The sequence below is a fragment of the Rhinolophus sinicus genome, chromosome 11, assembly GCF_057876585.1.
Source record: "Rhinolophus sinicus isolate RSI-liver-muscle chromosome 11, RSI-T2T, whole genome shotgun sequence".
Lineage (NCBI taxonomy): Eukaryota > Metazoa > Chordata > Mammalia > Chiroptera > Rhinolophidae > Rhinolophus > Rhinolophus sinicus.
This window is the reverse complement of record NC_142511.1, coordinates 24831348-24849127: the sequence shown is the minus strand read 5'-3', so window position 1 is coordinate 24849127 and position 17780 is coordinate 24831348.

Sequence of the window (17780 nt, the reverse complement as noted above, 5' to 3'; positions counted from 1 at the left end):
TCCCCTCACAGCCACTGACCAGAAGTCTCCTCCGCATAGAACCACTCACCACACCCCATTCCTCTCTGCTATGAAATCACAGAGCAGCACTTAGAGAGCCATCACCCACCCGCCCAGTCCACTTTCGAAGCAATGCTATCAAATAAACTCAGGCTGGTAACTGAAAAACATTTCAAAATAACTCAAGTTACGATATTTGTATGTATTCTCAAATACGAGGAAGAGGATGGAGTAGATCAGAACAGTGCTTCTCAAAATCCTGTTTTTCCTTTCACTTCTTGCTCTGCATACCAAATCTCACCCTGCGCCTCTCCTTTCCAGAATTCCGAGCTCACAAACGCCTCCTCCAGCTCTAGCCACACATCCTTCCTCCTTCTACTTCTCCCACTTTCCTCCTGATTAATAACACAAAAGCATGAAATACGCAGTCTGGCAAGGCCAGACCCTCCCTGGAGAGAACGGAGGGGAAGAAGGTAACTGGGTACGGGACTCTTTCCTAGGCAGAGGAGAGGGCAAGGGCTGGAGACATTCCTGCAGCAATCGTTTCTCCCATCACAGTAGCTGTCATCACAGATAGCCCTTTCCAGATTATGCCAGACCCAATGGGCAGAAAAGTTTCCAGACAAAGTGACCATATCAACCTGACTATCCTGGTCAGACTTTATCTAAATATTTTGTTCCAATTCCAAACTACAATGGGCTACCAATAGTCAATTGCCTCAGTTTACAGTTGGGAAAATATGGTCACTCTATGCCTGACTCACCCTTTCTCTTAGCAACCCTAACATATCCTGACTGCAATACTTTCTACATTGCTATGGACTGAATCTTTGTGTGAGGCCCCCCCAAATTCATATGTTAAAATCCTAACCCCCAATGTGATGGCCTTAGGAGGTGGGGCCTTTGGGAGATGATCATGTCATGAGGGAGGAGCCCTCAGGAATGGGATTCATGTCTCATAAAAAAGACCCCAGGGAGCTCCCTCGCCTCTTCTGTTACGTGAGGACACAACGAGAAGACAGCTCTCTATGAGTCAGGAAGTGGGCTCCTACCAGACACCTGTAACTTGTTCTTGGACTTTCCAGCCTCCAGAACTGTGAGAAATAAATTTCTGTTGTTTATAAGCCACCTGATGTATGGTATTCTGTTACAGCAGCCCAAATGGAATAAGGCATATTGCTGTTGATTCCATTAGTGTCTGCTTAGTCACCTAGAAACTGGAGGACCCTTAAGGTCCCAGATTATGTTTATTCTTATTCGGTCCTAAGCCTCATGAATAGGTCTGTAGTAGTCTGCTAATGCTACATAACGAATAAGCTCAAATATTAGTGACTTAAAATACAGCAATCACTTATTATCTCTCATTGTTTCTATGGGTCCAGAATCTGGGACTGACTTGTGTGAGGCGTTCTGGCTCGGCTCTCCTGAGGTTGTGGTCAAAATGCCAGCCAAGGCTGCTGTGTCTAAAGGCTGGACTGGGACTGGAGGTACTACTTCCAGGTTGCCTATTCACTGGTGCTGGCTGTTGGGGGAAGGCCTTGGGTCCTCTTCAAGGGGACCTCTCCATGTGGCCTGAGCCTCCTGACAACATAATCATATTGGGTTCCAAAAGCGAACTTCTTGGGACAAAGCGAGCCAGGCAGAAGCTGCATCCTCTTTTATGACCAAACCTTTGGAAGTCACATGGTATTACTCCTGCTGTGTTCACTTGGCCAGGGCCATCCCAAGTTCCTCCTAGAGAATTACTGAATTTCTGAACCCCCCACCCCAAGCCCCTTCAGACTCTTCAGGAAGGTTCCAGGAACAAAACATTGGACAATTGTCCACTGAGGGGCTCGACAGAGAGTCCAGCTTCCTCAGGGTAATAGTTTGGCTCTCCTCTCTGTGTTATTTTTCCTTCCATTGAGTTCTGGAGACAGGGCAGTCCTCACAGCTTCCCTTGAAGCTGTTATCCTAGACATGGTCCCACCCTGCCATTTCCTGGAAGCCAGTGGTTTAGGCCTGGAGTGTGGTGGGATTGGAAAGGTAGGGAGTGTGGTTTAACAGGAGGTTTGGGAATTAGAGAGCCTATAGAATCTGGGAGTTAAGCTGGGACAAGGAGGAGGGAGCGAGCTCCCACCTTTGTTCGTATGCACAGCAACTTCCTTTTTCCACAAGTTTTTTGAAGCCATGATCTCCACGTTTGTATTTGCCAAATGTAGGAACAGCATCACCATTTTCAACCTTTCCCCAAAGATACCATTTCAGTTTTATTTTTCATCTCCCCTCCGTTAGTGCACTAGTCTAGTTATCTTCCGTCTTTCTATATGCCGTGCATCTCTGCATCCTCTCTAGGAAACGGTAGAGTCTGGCAGTTAAAATGGTGGGCTCTGGAGTCAGATGGACCTGGATTGAAATCCCAGCCTGCCTCTTAACAGCTACCATGTTTCCCCAAAAATAAGACCTAGCCAGACCATCAGCTCTAATGCGTCTTTTGGAGCAAAAACTAATATAAGGGGCCGGCCCGGTGGCTCAGGCGGTTAGAGCTCCATGCTCCTAACTCCGAAGGCTGCCGGTTTGATTCCCACATGGGCCAGTGGGCTCTCAACCACAAGGTTGCCAGTTCAATTCCTCGAATCCCGCAAGGGATGGTGAGCTCCGCCCCCTGCAACTAAGATTGAACACAGCACCTTGAGCTGAGCTGACGCTGAGCTCCCGGATGGCTCAGTTGGTTGGAGCGCGTCCTCTCAACCACAAGGTTGCTGGTTCGACTCCCGCAAGGGATGGTGGGCTGCGCCCCCTGCAACTAGAAAACGACAACTGGACCTGGAGCTGAGCTGTACCCTCCGCAACTAAGATTGAAAGGACAACAACTTGACTTGGAAAAAAAAAAAAAAAGTCCTGTAAGTACACACTGTTCCCCAATAAAAAGTCCTGTTCCCCTTCCCCAATAAAATCTTTAAAAAAAAAAACCAAAAAAAAAACTAATATAAGACCTGGAATTTATTATATTATATTATATTATATTATATTATATTATATTATATTATATTATATTATATTATATTATATTATATTATATTATATTATATTAAAGACCCGGTATTATATTATATGAAAATAAGACCGGTCTTATACTAATTTTTGCTCCAAAAGACGCATTAGAGCTCATGGTTCGGCTAGGTCTTATTTTCCGCGAAACATGGTATACAGCCTCAGGTGAATCACTTCAGCTCTGTAAGCTTTGGCTTTCTTTTCTAAAAAATGGAGGCAATAATTGTCTTTGTCTCAAAGGGCTGTTGGAGGAATTGAATAAGACAGACCACATCAAAGGCCTGGCATATATATAGTAAGCACTGACAAAATGTTAGCCGTTGTTATTTAGATTCTCATTGCTTGGTTAGCTCTGAGTAAGTGATTACACAACTGACTTCCTCCCTGTTTCTTTATATAGAAGAGAGGAGGAGAAGCTAGAGAAATGTGGAGACAGGGTGAACAGCCTTGACCCACTACAGGCAAAGTCAGAGGGGGGGGCTAATGAGTTCAGAAATATTCCTAAATCTGACCAGAGACTCTGGGACTGAAGACATCTGCCATCCTCTCTATTCTGTCCCTCTCTCTGCTGTAGTGACAGACCTTCCAACCTCAGTCCCCTATTGTACAGGGTAGGAGAAAATTCTTCAAGAAAGGCTTAGAGAGTAAAGCTGGTTTGGGAGGACAGAGGCACCATATAGAGAATTGGGAAAGTGAAAATATATGCTGTGTGCGTCTGTGTCTGTGGGTGTATTTGAAAGTAGAAGGCACATGAAAAAAATGCAAAACTGAATGATGGCATTAAGTGAGCCAATCACCCCCTGCTTCCAGCAATGTGACCTGACTTTCGCCTATCAGTTAGTCCCCAATTTCCCTTGGAGACATGAATCAGTGTTTTTTGGTCCAGATGACCTGGAAACACCTCCTGATGTCTATCATTAATGCCTCTCCTTGCAGCCACCTGAAGCCCTTCTCTCCCTTGACATGTCAGGGCAGGGAGCAGGCGTCAGCGCTGCCCGTTTCCCAGCAGAACAGTTTTAAGTTCTTGTTTGCAGCACATCCTAGGGGGAAGCTACTGAAGACAGAGGTTCTCATAGCTCCACCTCACACATTGGTGGTGGCGGTGGTGGGGGATGCCCTTCAGGGCAGTGGGCGAGGTGGTTGTTCCAGACATCAAGGCAGCCAGGCATTAAATACATAAAGGTCAACAGAGGCTGTGTCTGCAGCCTCCTCTGGGCTCCCCTTACCAGCAGGCACCAAAACACACCGTGTTCATAACCCATTACACACCAACTGAGGTGGCGACAGCTATGAAATTGCAAAACATTTTCCATCCCCATCCCCTGTTCACTCATCATTGCTAATTTTTCCAGTTTTTCCATATTTGCCTGAGATGAATGAATGACTAGATTCAAGAGATTTTTTTTTTTCTGTGAAATGTTTGGAAAATGACTGCCAGCACCACAACGACCTCTTTCTCTCTCTCTCTCTCTCTCTCTCTCTCTCTCTCTGTTTTTTTTTTTTTTAGTGGAATGGGGTTGGAGTATTTTTTGCTTCTTTTAAAAGTCACTTAAAGACTCAGATTTGTAGTACAGTGACTGTCTTATATTTTCTCAGAAAGCCCCAGGTTTTTAAAAAACAACTAGTTAAATCTATACATAAATATGATTTTAATTTTATGAATCTTTGTTCATAAACTCATGAGTATAACAAGTGTGATTCTCTTTTATTTTCTTTAATTTTTATTTTGACTTTTCATTCAGTTGGGCTAGAAGAATCTTCAAGAGCCAGCCCCGCTTCCCCAGGGTGGAGTCTAACGGAGGAGGTAGACCCAGATCTGATTTTCAATGTCACCTACTTGCAGAAGCCTCCCCTGAGACCTATATCACCAAACCTGGTCTTGATCGCTGGGCCTCTCAGACTCTGGGTCCCTTTGTTGCCACACCATGGTCCTGTCAGGGTGATGCCTCTCTGTCACTTGTCTGCCACTCAACAATGAATGATTCTGGAGCTCCACTTTGTGCTGGATCAGGCCTTTACCTGTAGCATTCTTTGCTGGCTTGTTGCCACTTGGAGCTGTCCCAGTCTATAAGGCCCAGATCCCCTGTTCTTGGATCTCTCTTATCCCCCTGTATTCCCCCTCTCTCTTGGGCTCAGACTGTTCGGAGTGAAGAAATGGGTGCAGGCCCAGCTTCTCCCAAATTCATCAATGTCCGTGCTCTCTTGTCCCCTCTTTCCCAATACTGCACGTCTGAATTTAGGATGTGTCACTCTGGACAAGGGTATGAGACCCTTATGTTTCCCTCCCAAATCTTTTATCTAATCTATACTATCTAGCCTAGGGCACAAAGCTGGGCAGAGTGACTTTTGCTTGGATGAGACAACCCCACCTGGAGGCTATGAACAGAGAACGAACGGCCTGACTTTTGAGAGGAAGGGCAAAGAGAAGGCAGCAAAGGGAGACATGAGTTAATAGTACCAAAAGCTCCCCTGCCCAGCCTGAAGACACACGGACTCTTAATTAGGTGACCACATGTCCGGTATTTTCTATGACAGTCCCCAATTCCAGTAATTTCATTGAAAAGAGACCCTTTGTTAAATTTGTAGCTAAATTTGTTTTAAACTGCATCCTCGGGCAGGGCTTTTCATATAGATACATTAAAGAGTGTAAGCGGGTGGAGGGTGTCTAGGGTAGGATGCTAGCAAGTGTTCCAGCAAATCCCTTTGTGTTGACTGGACTGGAATAAGGCATTTCTCAGAAACCCTTCCAGAGAAAGGGGAGTATCCCTTAGCACTTCCAGCTCTTGAGGGACAGTGATGTGTTCCCCGGTTCCCCAAACCGGTCAGGGCAGCGAGCCCCTTGTTAATGTAAGAAACGTCCAAATCTGTAGAAAAATTTTATAAGAGTTTATTTGAGCCAAACTGATGACATATGCTAGGGAACAAGATCTCAAATGTTCTGGAGAATATTAGTCTTGCAGCTTCTTTTATTCATTTGAAATTAAGGAGGAAATTTAAGGAAGATTACATGGAGGTGGGAGAAAGCAAGGTGGGGATTGGATTACAGGATAGTTAACAAGATGATGTGCTCTCTTGAGGGCGGTTACAGCTTATTTCAAATGTGTGTTAATCTAGATGCACAGAAACAATGGACAGGCCTTGCTGAAAGCAAAGATAAACCTTTTACTAATGAGGGTAAGGGGGATCGAATATATGGTGATGGAAGGAGAACTGACTCTGGGTGATGAACACACAATGGGATTTATAGATGATGTAATACAGAATTGTACACCTGAAATCTATGTAATTTTACTAACAATTGTGACCTCAATAAATTTAATTAAATAAATAAATTAATTAATTAATTAATTAATTAATTAATTAATTTAAAAAAAGGGAAAGAAAAAAAGAAAAAAAAAGTTATAGGCCTGGGGCATAGCTACTCACCATGACCTGCCCAGTTAGGAATTTATGATCAGATCACCCTGTGGGGTTACTTTCCATAGAATCCTTTTCTTCGTCCACACCCTCATCCAGAGAGTTGTGGAATCCTATTTGCTTCAAGGACTTTTTCCAAAATGATCTCCCAACCAATCCTGCCTGAAATTGGAGTAGTAACAACTACACATTTTATTCCCCACTCATTCAGTCCTTTCTCTTGTGTCTTACCCTTAAAGGTAGCATCCCTGACTTTCCTAGTCTGAGTAGTTTATAGTCAGGTGAGGTGTTCTTAGAGCAGTAAGAGTAAGTCACACCCAAGCCTGTCTCTCCTCCACTTTTCTCATCCCCACTCACCGCCCCTGTCTTCCAAGCTACCCCCATGACTTCAGTGACCACCAGTCTGCAGATAACCCACGTTTCTGACTCCAGCCTCACTTCTCACCTAAACTCCACGCCTATGCAGCCACCTGCCTGTTACATATCTTCACTAGGAGCTCAAATTTGAAACGCTTCAAATTCAACTTGTCCGAAAGCGAGCTCGTTAATTTCCCTCATAAACCTGGCCTTCCTTTGTGTTTCATATCTTGGTGTATCATATTCAACAGTGGTTTTCAGTCAGTGGATGGGCATGGGATAGGGAAGAATGTCTACTGTTGACTTAAAAATAATATTGACTAGGTATTTCTTCACCAAAAAGGATTTATTCAGGAAAAAAGAAAAAGAAAAACGTTGCAACCCAGCACCTGCAGACATGGCAAGCCACATGCACATTCTGGCCAGCGTGCCAAGATGGAGGGCTATTTAAAGAAGGGAAAAAGGAAATTGGACCCACACGGTTTTATTTTAAAGGAAGTTAGAACCATAGAGCTCTTCCTTTAGGGTTCTTGTGTGAATTTCCATAAGCCCCAGCTCCTCCCATAGACCCCACACCTGATCCTGTTTCCTTAAAGTTCATCTTTACCACTATGAGCCTCCTAAAACGTCCTGCAAGATGTGTATATACGTGTTTTCTTCCTGCTCAGGGATAGTAGCTTCTTCAGATCCCGACTGAAGAATAAAACGACGGCTGTTACAAAACCAAGCCCCTGTCTACTGCTCTCCCTTGATCTCCTGGCAGTCCCTGCCCCCATACGTGCTGAAGCCATGCTCCATTGGCACTGACTCCTCAGTTCCTGGAAAACGCCGTCAATGTAATGGATTCTGGTCCTTCGACCTGAAGGGTGTTGCCCACCCTCTCTGCCTGCAACCTTCAGGCAGCACCTCCTCTGGGAAGCCTCCACTGCTTGGCCCAGGCAGAACTGATCAGCCCCTCCCTTGTGCCCCAGATCCATATGGCAACATCATCCGTAGGGCAGCCTCTTGTACCCTTTGGGTGTGCCTGAGAACTCCTGTGCACCTTTAATAAGATGCAGATGCTCCAGTTCTGCCTCCTCCCCAGTGAAGCAAAATTGTGAGGGAGGAAGGCCCCTAGGAAGTTCTGAGGCACGCCCTACATGGAGAACCACAATCCTAGGGCCTTTCTTTGTTCCCATATTACTTGCAGCATCAGGCTATGAATGGCTCAAAGGCAGGGATCTTGTCTCAGTAAACGCCTTAATCTCATGGCATTCAGTACAGCACCAATGCATAAGAGCACAACTGAACATTATTTATAGGAGGCAGGCCACTGTGCCCATTCACAATTACCCTTAACTGAACGAGGCCCTCTAGAGAACAGCATCCTGCCCCTCACCCAGAATTACTGGTGGGACCAATCCCAGTCACATATTTGTTGGAGGGGCAAGTAGGACTCAGAAAACAATGCAGAAAGGGTGGCAGGCAGGACCCCCCCTCACACTATAACCGTGACTCCCACCCTGGCTCTCTTCCCATTTTTTAAGGCCCAATTCCTCAGCGGCCACCTCCTCCAGAAGCCTTCCCAGAAACTGCACACCTGTCTCCTCTGAGGTTCCTGTAACTCTCAGGCATCAGGTATCCTCAACCAGTTCAACCCCAGGGCTTTCCCTGACATTAACACTTCTCTCTTCCTAGTCTGCTGGTCCCGTTTCCCCAAGAAGCTGTGAGCCCCAGACATCCAAACCTCCCTATAGGAACTGGCACCCCACTGGGGCTCAAGAGATTCATTTGTGAAAAGGCCCATTTACAGATGAGACTTAAAAAATGGTCCCCCTCCCAGTGAAACAACCTCCAGCTGTCTGAATGAACAGTGTGCCCTCACATGTTTGATGTAGATTTTAGCGTTGTCTCATCACTGTTTTCTAGAGAATGATATAGGAAGAACTTAAAGGGTCCTAAAAGCTAGACTTCAACTTCCTAGGTTCGAATCCCAGCTCTGCCATTTACTAACTGTAAATTCAAAAGCTATTTCCTTAACCTCGCTGTTCCTCAGTTTCCTCATCCATAAAATGGGGATAATAAGAGCACTTACCTTGTAGTGCTGGTGTGAGGAGTGGGTGAGTTAATGTGTGGAAAGTGCTGCAAACAGAGTCTGCCCACAAGCAGGAGCTTATAATGTGATCCTCTCATTAATTCAATTGATGTGATCTCATGTGATTCTTCCAATAGTGGAAAACTATCTCCTCTTCACAGAGGAGACCAGTCTCAGAAAAGTTAAGTGACTTACCTCAGGCAACACAGCTAACAAGTGAGCACAGCATTTCTCGAAGCCAGGACTCTGAGCCCCACAAGTGTGGCATATGGAATCCCCGAACTCTGGCATCCGTCCTGTCCCTCTGATCCCCTCCTTTGGCATTCCTGTGGCTTCCCTACACATTCCTGAAGCCTCCAATAACAGTAGCATTCCCACCCGAAAACCGCCATGGGCCACACTCCTGCCTTTTTGGTCTCTGGCAGGGAGCCCGGGCAGAAACCACAGTGGTGGCAGTGCTGGTGGGCACTGTGGGCGGGTGGGAGTCATGGCCCTCGTTTTGTTCTCCCAGAGCCTGGCCTGCACAGGCATCTCCTGGCATCAACCTGCCAGGTTTGGCTCACCCAGCTTCCCAGAGCCCAGTACAGGAGAGCCTTGTCAGAGGGAGATGCCACAGTCCCCCAGACTCCGCCACTGAGACAGCCTGGTAGACCAGATGTGCCGCAAGGGGGCTGGGCAGGAGCCCTGGGATGAGGAACTTTCTCTGTGTGAGAGAGAGATGCCTTCTGAGAGGCAGAATAAGTATATACCGACTGTTTGGGCGGGATCCTCAGACAGGACCAGCCTGGACAGAGATGCACTGCAGTCCCTTATGAGGTGTTTATGTGAATGACTGTGGTGTGAACGCTGAACCCTTCCTGGTGTTCTGGGCTTTGCCGCTCACACAGTCCCTTCACAGATATTTCCTTAGGTCACATAACCTCCCACCAAGATAGTTTTGTTATTTCCACTTATAGATGAGGAACTGAAACTCAGACTTCTGCCTCCAAGTCAGAGGTCTTGCTGCTAACCTCATCACTGGACAGACACAGACCGAAGCTGGGGCCCAGACATGTGAGTGAGAGAGGCTGCCGGGAGCCTGACGGGGACCGGGGCACAGGCGCTGCTAGTGTGCTAATGGTGCCAGGTGGGAATGCAGCCTCAGGATTGCGAGAGCTCTGGATTTTTATAGACAAGCTGGAAATCTGGGTTTTTTAAATGTGAAATTTCTCATTTTTTTAAATGTTGGCAACTAATTTAATTTAGTTTAAAATGTCTAGTGGGCTAAACAAAACACATTCTTGGGCTGGACTCAACCCCAGGCCACCAGTTTGTAGACTTGGGCTCACATATCACCTCCAAGATGTCATGTGGGCTAAGCCCTCACCCTCCTCAATTGAATAAAAGCAGTCAGTTGGCCCTGGGGTGGGTCACACAGGAATAAGCCAACACAAAGGAGTGAGGGAGGAATTATTTATTGAGTGCCTATATGTCAGACTTAGTTTTGGGAGTAAGGGATACAATTTGACAAAAATAGACAAAACCCCACTTTCATGAAAATAAACTTACAAAATTTTTAGTGTGTTAGTAGTAAGTACTAAGGAGAAAAAGCAAGCAGAAATTTCAGTTTCAGTCTCTGATAGGGTGATCAGAGAGCTTGACTGGGCGGGTGACATGTGACAAAGACCCAGAGGAAAGAAAGGAGGAAGTCAATAGCAAACACACAGGCATTGAGGCCCAGGGAGAGGACAGGAGTGGCTGGAAAGCAGGAAGGAAGCGAGAGTGACTAGAGGAGTGGCTGACAGTGGTGTGGAGTAGAGTCAGTGGCTAGAGAGGTAGGAGGAGTCGGAAGGGGGAAGCCAAAGCACCTGTAGGGCCTCTGGTTTTACTCTGAGTCAGACTGGAAGCCATTGGAGTGAAGGATCATTCTTGCTACTAGATTGAGAATAGACTGAAGAGACGCAAGGAAGGCAGCAGAACGACCCTTTAAGAAGCTATTGCAATAATCTGGGTGAGGAAATGATGGTGGTGGAGGTAGGGCGGTGGCTGTGAAGGTGGTGAGAAGTGACCAGGGTCTGGACATATTTTGTAGGTAAACCCAGTGGTGTGCTAGTCAAGGTTTAACAACCAGCATTTGTGGTGGGGTCACTGATTCCCATGCTATAAATGTTCCTAACATGGCTCATTTCAAGCTACAGGATGAAATTTCAAGCTACAGGATGTCAGCTGGCTCATAAAATTCCCAAAAATTTTACAGTTGGCCAGCTTCAGCACAGAACTGAGCAGAACTAATAGGACTTGCTAATGGATTGAATGTGAAAGGTCAGAGACCCCTGAGATTTGAGCAACTGATAAAGTGGAGCTGCCATTGATTTAGATAGGGAACAACACAATGAGGCGGTGGATATAGCAGAGATCTCAGTTTGGACATTATAGGTTTGAGAAACCCATTATATCTTTTATTTTCAAACCTCACAAGACATTATTATTACTGTTTCTGTTTCATATAGTCTGTGTTTATTTGTTTTTACCCATATTGTTGCCACTTTATTTGTTATTCATTCTTTCTCGCCTCTCAGACCTTCCATCTGGGGTCTTTTCCCTTCTGCCTAAAGAGCAGAATGTCCTTTAGAGAGAATCACCTGGTTTCAACTTCCTGTTTTGTTTGTTTTTTACTTTATTTTTTATCATCTTAAAGCATCTGTATTTCACCCTCATTCTTGATATGTATTTTCACTGAGAAAAGAATTTTAGGAGGGCAATTATTTTCTTTCAGCATATTAAAAAAAAAATTTAACGATAATGTGTCCTTAATAGTTTTCTTTGTGTTTTGGTTTACCAAAGTTTCTCAATGATATGTCTGGCTGTGGATATCTGTTTATCCTGCTTGAGATTAATTTTTCTTCTTGTATTTGTGATCTGTTCTTTTTCATCAACTCAGGACCATTATCAGCTATTATTGGTTTACATATTAAGGCTGACACAATTATCCCTCCTGTGTTCCTGAGACTCCAATTAAACATGTGTTGGTTCTTCTCACACTGTCCTCTATAACTCTTAACTTCTTTAATAGTTTTCATCTTTTTGTTCCTCTATGCTAAGTTTTGGATAATTTCTTCCATCATCTGGTTTATTCTCTCTAGGTGTATCTTTTGAGCTTCCATTTTTATTAATTGAATTTATTATTTCTAGAAGTTTGATCTTTTTCCAAATTAAATCAATTGTTATAGTTTTTTATTAACTACAGGTATTTTCAAGCATAGTCTTTTATTTTTCTAAACATAGTAATCATAATTATTTCATAGTCTACGTCCAATAAATACACAATCTGAAGTTTTTGCAATTTAGTTTTTCTTGTCTACTACATCTATTGTTTCTTACTCATGGTGCCTGTTCCCTGGTATACAGTCAGTCCTCATTTAATGTCATCGATAGGTTCTTGGACACTGCAACTTTAAATGAACCAACATATAACAAAACCAATTCCACCATAGGCTAATTGTTATAAATAAGAGTTAAGTTCCTATGGCATATTTCTGGTCACAAAAAACACCACCAAACTTCTAAATAAAGACTTAACACACTTTTAATATTAAACATTGAAATAAATGTGAGCAATGCATACATTTAAGAAAAATGAATAAAAACAAGTAAGATAATTATTTTCCAACCTCTTTATTCCAGTTCAGGGTCATGGGTGACCAGAGCCTCTCCCAACAACTCAGGGTGAAAGACGGTACCCCATCCCAAACAGGAGCCCCTTCCATCACAAGGTGCACTCACACACACCCACACTCATTCAGATGGGACAATCTAGACTCACAAATTCACCTAAAGTGCACATCTTTCGGATGTGGGAGAAAACCGGAATCCCTGGAAAAAACCCTCACAAACATGGGGAGACTTGTAAACTCCACATAGTGGCCTAGCCAGTAATCAATTTTATTTTTTCTCAACAAGATTATAATGAAACAACATTGAACAAAACGACATTATTCGAGGTTATATTTGGTTTGTTTTTTTTTTTTGGCTGCTCATCATACTTAAAAAATAATTTGAAATGAGAAACAAAAACTCATAGACACAGACAATAGTTTAGTGGTTACCAGAGAGTAAGGGGGGTGGGGAGGTGGGAGATGAGGGTAAGGGGGATCAAATATATGGTGATGGAAGGAGAACTGACTCTGGGTGGTGAACACACAATGGGATTTATAGATGATGTAATACAGAATTGTACACCTGAAATCTATGTAATTTTACTAACAATTGTCACCCCAATAAATTAAAAAATAACACTAATAATTTGGTAAAATATTTTAAGTGTAGAGGATGAGAGGGCCTTCTTCCTGAAAAGTGTTTCTTTTTTTTTTTTTCCTTTGCTTTTGCCATGTACTTGTGGGGAGTACTGATCTGGAAACACCTTAAATCAAATTCAAGTTATTGAGGTTCCCTGAACAAGACAGTGATGAGAATTCAGTCAAATCGTTACCAAGCTGGTTTAATTTTGGTTCATCTTTACCCTAGGATGTGGTCCTTTGGGATCCTTACTTATAAAGAGGAGAATAATTACAAATCTTCAAGTCCCCAGCTTCGATTTGTATCCTCCTTGCGGTGAAGTTACTAAAACAAAAGTTCAGACTTAATGGAATCAGCAAATACCCTCAGGGCAAACCTTCAGTTTCTGTCTCTGAGGTTTCTATATGTTCCCTTCAACTTGGGCTTGTTGTTTTATTCTCTCTTACTAACTCTCTTGTTAGCTCCTTTTAAAGGAAATAATAATTAATATCTTATCTATCAGTTTTACTTGTTTTCAGTGGTAGGGTTAGTTCAAATATCTTAGTTCACCATTGCTAGAGACTGGGAATCCCACTGAATGGTGAGGGGCAGAGGTGATATAACATGGGATTTTTCAGGGTGATGGAAATATTTTACATCTGATTGGGGTGGTGGTTACGTGAGTATATATAATACAATTGTCAAAGTTTATCAAACTATACTCTTAAAATGGTTACATTTTACTATATGTAAATTATAGTTCAACATATGTAAATATGTAATTCAACTCAAAAATGTTGAATTAAAAGTAAAAAGGGGTGGCTGGTTAGGTTAGTTGGTTAGAGCGTGGTGCTAGTAGCACCAAGGTTGCCGGTTCGATCCCTGCGTGGGCCACAGTGAGCTGTGCGGTCCTTTAAAAAAAAGTAAATATATACATATATATGCGTCTATATACATATAGACGCATATATATGTATAGATAGATAGATAGACAGACAGACAGACAGACAGAAAGACAGACAGACAGATAATCTTGCTCCTAGTGAAGAATGGATGATGGAGTGGCAGGAGGCCCTACACAGAACCCTTGAGAGAGAGAGAAAGACTAAGTGCTGTTCATCGTCCCAGCCATCTGTGAGTCTATAGTCTTATTACAGGTGGGGTGTAAAAATCCCTGTTTTTATAATGCAGTGTTTATGAGCTTGCATAATTATTAAGAAGGGTAAGCAAATGGGATGGAGATTTTTATCAGAATAAACCCAGAGCTAAATGGAAATGGATCTGGAGGGACTGAGAAGCTAGAAATGGTGGAATAATTCCAGAGATACATCTTAGAGATGGCAGCCTTGTCTTACAAGAAGAGAAGGGCCCAGAATGTCTTGTCCCTATTGCTCTTATGGGCAGACCTCAATGGAAGAGAAGACAGGTAGAGAGACATAGAAGTTAAGATGGTGGCAGGGTCCTGGGACATGGGTGGCTGGCCTACAGAGCAGAGTGGTCTCCCCATGCTTCTGACAGTGCTGCTTCAGGTGCAGAGAGTGTCTGTGCAGGCACAGGGGCAGGAGCCCTCCGTGGGCAGGAAGGGGGACAATCCCACTCTTGTTGGACCCAACAGGGTGTCTGGGGGCAAAGCTATGCTTCCCGGTCTCCCCTTCCTCACCAGCTTGGTTCTCCAACATCTCCTGTGGGATCTTGGTGGCCCACGACCATTAGGTGATAAAGAAGTATAAGATACAGCTCTTCTACTGGTGCTGGCTATGTGGCTTTTGAGAAGCTATTTGGTCTGAGTCTCAGTTTCCTTATATTTAAAGGGGGGATAAAAACTTAAAAGAGACAATACATGAAGGTTCTTAACATATCGCCTGGCACATAGTAGCAATTTAATGCATGGAAATTATTATTATTATTATTATGATGACAAGACTAATACAAGGAGAACAGATGAAAGACAGGATATAATTGAGAATATTTTTAGGTGGTGTAGACCAAACCAACCTTCAGGCTGAAAGCAGAGTAAGAGTTAATTCATCATTCATGCATTCTGTAAGTATGAATTAGGGCCCTACTATGTATCCTTTCCTCACCTTCACACTATTATCCTCATTTGTGATATACTTCAATTTATTTATGTGTTTATTTTCTTTTTTACCCAGCTTTATTGAAGTATGATTGACAAACAAAAACTGTATATTTTAGGTTGTGCAATGTGACATTTTTAAGGTTGTTTGTTTATTTTCTGTATCTCCCTGTAGGCTGAGGTCTCCAGGAGGGCAGGGACCATGTCTGCTTTGTTTGCAGCTGTGTCCCCAGAGCCTATTATAGTGCCAGCCACATAGTAGGAGCTCCATAAACATTTGTCAAATGAACGCTAGGCCTGTACAGGGTGCTGGGCTATACCGTAAGCCCTCACAGAGCTTTTAGTCTAAAGGAGAAGACGGAGTAATTTAAATAATTCCCCTGAGGGCAGTTTCCGGATCTCGGTGAGAGCAGAAGGCGTCAGGCAAGGGGCCTGAGGTGAGGAGAAAGGGACAAGGCCCTGGAGGGAGATGGCACAGGGCATCAGGGGCATGAGAACATGGGCTTAGGGGTGGGGGAAAGCAAGAGAAAGGGGCTCGCTCCCTTAACAGGGAGTGCAAGGCCCAATGAGGGGTATAGAGATGGCAAATGGGGCCAGAAGGGTGGGGGATGAAGCTCCCAGAAGGGACAGGCTGCCTCCACCCCCACCCATCACAGGCTTGGGAAGGAGGAAAGGGACAGGCTTTGCATCACAATGAGTGGGTGGAGTGGTGGTGCCCAGGGAGCTGAACTAAAGGGTCCAGTCTTGACAGACCTGTAGCTCTGTGCGGCCTGATGGAGAGGCGCCACCAGCATGATTTAGTCCTGTGGCAATGTGGTAGCTAATAGATTTCATATCCTCTCCCTGAGCACAGTCACAAGAGGAGCCAGAGGCTGGAGGAGGGAAGAGGAAGACTTGAGCAAGGAAGGAAAATAAAGTCAGGGGCCAGAGGGGGAGGAAAGGAGAGGACATGGAGGGATAGGTGAGAAGGGAGGAGAGGTGAGGAGGGAGAGAAGGCAGGAAGAAGGGAGAGGAGGGAGGGTGGGAAGGAGGAAGGTTTCTTGTCAACAAGAATCAGTATGACAGCCTCACGGGCTAATTACGCAAATCACACCCACCCTGCACCTAAGCGGGAGGGGGACCATCAGCCATCAGGTTCTGGAGGGAGCTGGCTCCTGCCCTGTCCAGTGTTCCCTTACTCCTCTGCCCAGTCCTCACCACACTTCCCCATCGTCCTCTTTCTTCCTCTCTCCAGAACTGAAAGGAGGGAGGGTGGCTGTCTGCCCAGGGAACTACCACATTCAGACGTTGCTGACAGGTGAGTAATGCTAATGATATAACAGCGCTCATGACAACACCGTTTACCCAGCACCTGTCTCCAAGGAGCTTAGACTTCTCTTCAAGTGCAAGTTCTGCTTAAGGTGGGAGGAGGCTTCTCATCCTCCAATAAGGATGTAAATAGGAGAAAGGAGCCTGATTTCAGCATGCAGGAGGCCAGGTAGACTGACGGAATGACCTCATGAGACCATTTCAGCTTGAAGCTCGGCAAATGAAGATTTGGGGGATTGAAGACATGGTGAGGTGGAGAGCCTTCATTTCTGGGGGTCTCTAGAGAAAGCCGAGCCACCACTGTCCTGCCTGCTTTCCCCTACTTCCCACACCACTTTGCTAACTGCACAGCCTCTCATTGAGCCCTGGCCCCGGGAGCAGACAGTCCGGACTGCCAGCCACCTTCCAAAACATGTTTTGCCTTTTTGCCTTCATTCTGTGGCTTGGCTCAAGATGGCCTGAAAATTCCCCACACCTGGGGCGGGCCAAGATGGGTTGCTCCATCCCTAATAATCACTGTTTCCAGTCTGAAAGCCCTGCTCTGTCCTCAGAACGGCCTTATGGGATGGGACAGCAGGCTCTGAGTCCATGCGATTAGCAGGGGGCAGTTTGCAGGGCTGCGTGGGGGGATGAGCATCCAGGATGGTCTTCTAGACCTGGCTAGGTGGCCACATTAGTGCACTGCCAAGAGGGGACTGGATCGAAGGGATAGCACTTGTGCCCAGTACATTAGTCCCCAGATCACAACCCTCGGCCAGGAGTGCCCTTGGCTATATCCTCTGTTGATGGATGCCAAGGCCAGCATAAACACTCTGAAGGAAACACAGTGTCTCTTGGCGAGGACACTTCATAACAATACTCTGTATCCTTCCACGATGCTGTTTCATGAACCATAGCCATTAAAAGTATTAATCCTTTACTGTGTATCTTTGGGGTCAAACAGTCATGGGTCTTGGTGACCGATTGTCCTATGTGTATATTGCCCATTTTAGGCTGTGAGACAGCTCTTAGAGCAGAAGAAAGCAAGTCTCCTTACTTGCTCCATGGAGCACTGCGAATAGGCCCAAGGTCTCTGCCACCCTTCCTGCACCCTAGGGGTGGAGAACAAGGTTGAACCAAGCATGGCTCCTCTTTCTCACCATTAACTGGGAGACTCCCTTCTCACATGCCCTTGGGAAATGCCAGTGGTGGGGAGACGCAGCCTTGTCTGGAGGAATATTCAACTTGGTAGTCTAACGGTAGAGCCAGGCCAGCTGAAGA